This window comes from Cryptomeria japonica, chromosome 7 (assembly GCF_030272615.1).
Source record: "Cryptomeria japonica chromosome 7, Sugi_1.0, whole genome shotgun sequence".
Taxonomy (NCBI): Eukaryota; Viridiplantae; Streptophyta; class Pinopsida; order Cupressales; family Cupressaceae; genus Cryptomeria; species Cryptomeria japonica.
The window spans coordinates 411,230,603-411,235,816 of NC_081411.1; the positions used below are offsets into that span (position 1 = coordinate 411,230,603).

The 5,214-nt window shown below is 41.1% G+C and overlaps 1 pseudogene; it reads right to left on the bottom strand.

Annotated features, from left to right (window-relative positions):
- Window positions 1-260: 260 nt before the first annotated feature.
- On the bottom strand, window positions 261-4,316 carry LOC131033415 (DNA-directed RNA polymerases II, IV and V subunit 3-like; annotated as a pseudogene).
- Window positions 4,317-5,214: the final 898 nt, after the last annotated feature.

Here is a 5,214-nt window from a genome sequence, read left to right on the forward strand (position 1 = left end):
GAGCCTCATATGCCACTAGCCCCAAATTGCTAGCTGCAAGTGCCACAAGTGTGCTCACCAATGCCCCACTCAGTGCACTTCCAATCTTTGTCTTCTCAGATGCCAAATGCCTCGGTTGTAAGCAAGATAGACTATGTGCCCTAGTGATTTGTTGGCGCGATCAGAGGCAAATTCAGTTGCGCTTTCATTTCAAATCTGCGTGGTGCAAATCCGAGCACCCGACTGTTCGCGTCATTCAATTTTAGGGGCGCATACATTTTTTAGAGGTTTGCCGAGTGATACTCTATTTCGGAGTTGAGAGCAATTTGGTGCTGCATTGGGATAACAAGTTTTGGCTCGAGTACCACCAAAATGCCGAAAACAAGAGGACGCCTCCATCTCACAGATTTTGCTAGTAAAATGTTACGATCGCCGAAGAGAATCCTCCACAACATGTTCTCCTCCCCGAATGAAGAATTCGAATATAGAATGTTAAAATAGACAGAGATATCCATAGTGACTCCACTTGTCGTCAGCTTTTCAATACCAAGTTCGTACATGAAAGTAACCGTTGCAGCCGGCGACCATTTGGCATGGTCCTTGCCAATACCCTTACTGACTATGGCACGAAGCTTCAATTCCTGACCACGTCGAAGTTTAACTATGATTATACCCCTTCGTTTGGTTAGGTTGTAGTCGCCAGTAGCACGGTTGGCGACATCAACGGGAGTGACTTGTTGATCAGAGGACATGAGGTCTAAGCTGGTGACATTGAGGGTCTAGTCACCGTCACATTTGGCGAGGAGGGTGAATTCTACAGAGCAGTTATCGCACTACGCGTCGCCTATCGCACCAGTCGCAATCAGGCGAGAAGCTCATCTCCATTGCGCGCTTGGAGGTGAGCGGGATGAGGCCCAACCTTTGCGCGATGAATTCGTCATTGAGCATTGGCGAATTGTTCTCGATTTCCACCAAGTCTAAGGCGATCGTCGGCACCTCTGCGATCATCACTCGCCGCAGGGCATTCACGATGCTCACGTCTGTATTCTGCAGCTCGAATTTCAAGTAATCGTCTTTGCTTGCACTTAGATTTCTTAGTTTGCAAATTACTTTGATTGAACTCCCTCAAAAGCACATGATCTACCTTCAAGCGGTTAGGCTCCATAGAAGAAACCTACTCTGATACCATGTTGATTTAATGGTAGTGCTCGTTAACCACAGGCAAACATCAAATCTGTTGCCTTCCCAACCATAGACGATAAGCTCTTATTGTCGCCCCCAAGCACACTACATGTCCTTCATGTTGTTGAATTCATATCTATTGATGCAATCGTGACCTCGCATATATATGAATCAATACCTCCTAATAGACGTCAAGTTGGCCATATACTTTTGGCACCAAGGGTAGGGTCAGACCTATATATTACAGGTTACATACGAGTCTCCCTTAGTTGCAAGTTACTCACAAGTGGTCCGCCCAAATAGGGCCTGCCCCAAATTAGACTCATACAACTAAGATATCCAAATGCCAAGGGCGACAAGCCACTTGGCATTTTGTGCACTAGGTCGGCCCTAGAAGGGATCCAACCTAGCTACACAACTACAGATAACTCAATGACTTGGTGTGATAATGCTGTTTTCACTCGAGGACTTACGTAATTGTTCAATATGGAGACTTCTCATGAATTGGATTTGGAATAGGAACATTGATGACTTAGGATTTTTGCAATTCATATAGTGCAGCGAGTTAGTCTTGGAATGCGCAAGGCATTACGATCCTCTGTCCCGAATGATCAAGACTCCCAAAGGTGTGACTATTGCCTACCTAGCCGAGGATGCCATTGCCGAAGTGTTTGGAATTCTCCGTAGTGCAAACATGAAAGATAGGACAAAAGATGAGTATGAGGCGAAGTATAAAGTGAAGGTGATGTATGCAAAACTCTAATTAACAAAGAGTGGATGATCGAGCCAAGACCTCATCATTCCAAGGCTCCCAAGACACTCATGTGCATAGATTTGAAGGAGGAATATAGCGACTTGGTATTCCTACTTAATCGAGTGATGCGAATGTCACAAGGTGCAATATATCATGGATGGATGTTCTATTTTATCCAGGATTGTTTGAAAGGAATAGTGATCAATTGGTCAAAAATCATAAGTGAGAATCTGGATTTTCAATTGAGAAATGTGCAGAGATCTAGGTCATTTGCGAAGACTCATTACTTGTTGTATATACTTGCACGACTTGTTACTTATCAAGGATTGATATGCAGAGTTGAAGTCGGGAATGGACGAGGGTAATATAGGAGTTATGAATGCTATCCACAGTTGAGTATGTATAGAGTTGAAGATTATAAGAGGGTGAACGATGCATTCACCATGTACATTACAAGAATATTGCAAGGCGGAATCTAGAAGAGGTTGTCCAAGGAGGCAAGAGAGTTGATTGAGCAATATGGATCGTGGTACATACAGTTTCCCACTTTCACATACCTTAGGATTCATCGATTTCAATCTGAACCTTACAAGCTTCCTAGGTATCCTACAGACAAAATGATCCTGTTGGAGGTGGTGAGACAACTTTTGGAATATGATTCCATCCAGAATGACAAGCATAGGATAGGGATGACTTTTCCTATTTCCGTAGTAAAAACATTGGGAATGTGCCAATCTGCTGCTGCAACTATACGGTGATTGTGGAGATTGCATTCTCTCGCCTTGGAACATACAAGAAAAGGGAGAGATTTGATCTGCGCAAGAAAGTTGGAAGGATCAGGGGAGATAGATTCATACACAAGGTGGACATTGAAGATTATTGGGTCAACTTGATGGATGAGCAAGCAGTGAAGAGAAGAATGTGGTCCAAATGTCCATGGATTTCATGAGAAAGTGTGAACTCTTTCTCATTTCTGATCAAGTGTTGGATGATAAGGATCATACCCATCCACAATATGAAAATGAAATGAAGAAGGCTATTCTATTGCCTAATCGGTCGGAGCTTGAAGTGACAAATTTGAATGAATTGATGAGAGAAGTCATAAGTTTCTCCAAAGGATGGGTAGATAAACAGATGAACAAATTAGTAGGTATGGGTGCTATCTTCACATATGAGAAGATGAAACAGGAGGATTCTTCTTCCAAAGATGATTAAAGAATAGTTAGTGATATAAGGATTTATGCGGATGAGGAGAGTCAAGTTCCAAAGCGAAGGAAGAATACACCAGGAGAAACTAAGGCTAAGGGGAACAAAGTTGAAGAAGTAAAGAAGAAGAAGAAGCAAAAGCCAAGCGTTCCTTTGTCTCCCCTCAGTTTCTCATCAATCAAGGAGATTGATATGCCCCGAACTAGATAAAGAATTTGAACAATGTTCCAACACGGTGATTATACCAGATAATACTCAGGAGTTGCATGCCACAACCACATCTGCACCACCTAATGAGGATGATGATCAACTGGGGTCTCCCACTACCCTTTTGGAGGTTAGCTTGGGAAAGAATGTATATGATTTGACTAAGGACAAGGGAAATGATGATGATGATGATGTTATCTCGACATTGAAGGAACTCGGAAAGATGCCAATCACTGATTTTGACAGCTGATTTGTTTGTTTGATTTAATTCTTTTGCTAGTGTATAATTATTTTGGTTTTTGAAGAGATTTTAGGATAACTTGCGTGTTATTGACTATTTTGAAAGTTGCACAGTAGAGGCAATACATATAGAAAACTAAACTAATTCTTAAAATAGAAAATCAGGGCTCTGATTTTATTGCAGCAAATTACAAAATTCAAGAAAATGATTATTTAAGACAACTAGAGCCAAATTTGGCCTACCAAAGGTCCAACGCCCTGCCTGAATGAGCTTATTTGATGCTGGAGGTGGTGCACAAAGCAATACAAGAGCCTCCAGGTGCTGCACGTTGCTCCAAGGTATTTTATTCTCCTAGTATATAATTACCAAAAACAATTTGTGAAGTTCTAAGTAGACCCAGATGGAATTCTTATTTCTTGCCAGGTAAAACCCTCCAGGAATGTATGATTTCCCTGCATTATTGCATCTGCTGATCTCAATTGACCTTATTCCTCCAAAATGATCACCCATATATTATTCCTTGATGCTAACAATGAAGAACAATGCAATTTGCTGACTCAAAACCCCTACAACTATTTTATTGAAAACCCTAGGAGAGCTGAAATGGTACAGCCCAGCTAGGGAAGGTACGACTGGCATAAAATGTGCACAAACTCTAATGAAAATGACCAAATAACCGCCCAGATGTGTATTTCAGATTATAAACCTGCTGTAACTGTCAATAAACCTCTGAATTCTGCCCTCCATGGCCAAATATGAGCATTCCAATCAAATCTGTATGTAGAAAAGTGAGAAGGATTTCGTCCTATCACCAAGAAATGGAGGTTTTCGTCCCCAATTCCACTCCAAAACTTTGCCAAACTCGTTGCAGACCTGTAGAAGATAATATTCTCTCAAAAAATAAACAACTCCATGCCAAAATGATTGTTAAATTCACTTTTTATTTCAGCTCTAACCCTAATTTTGAATTAGGGTTTCATTTCCCCTTTTATTAATAAAATAACTTTATTTTATTTATGCCTCCTTATGAAAATCGAACCACAAGGGGCCTCCATCCTTATTTTAATTTGGTCCCCTCCTTATTATAATAATATTTGCTAAAACGCCTAGGTAAGAGGGCCAATGAATTACTATAACTTATTTCCCCATAAGTGATTATAATACCACTTTATTATTATTTTATTAAATCCTATTTCCTTATTTATTAATAAAATGAGATCCAGGGCTCAGATTGGACTTTCGTCTGAAGTGCTATGATCACTACTGACGACAGAACCCATGCAGAATGACTGACAGTTCCTCCTTAAAAATAGGAACTTGCCCTAAAAAATAGGAACCTCGCTCAAAGTGCCAGAAATTGTCCGAGAGGCTCCTTGTCAACTCCGTGGTCCCCAGGTGGTCAACCTATTAACTGCCAATTCTCCCTAAAAAATAGGAGACATCCCTAAAAAGTAGGAACTATCGTCTGAAAGCTCAAAATGGTTCATAGAGCCCCCACAAAGCTCTATGCTCCTCAGAATGAGTCCCCTAACCATCTGGTTGACCTATGGAAACTCGAGTGAAAGTTCAAACCTCTACTAATTTCCTGTCGCCTAGAAAGGGGACATTACAAACTTGATAGAGAGATTTGTCTTGATGACGGGAT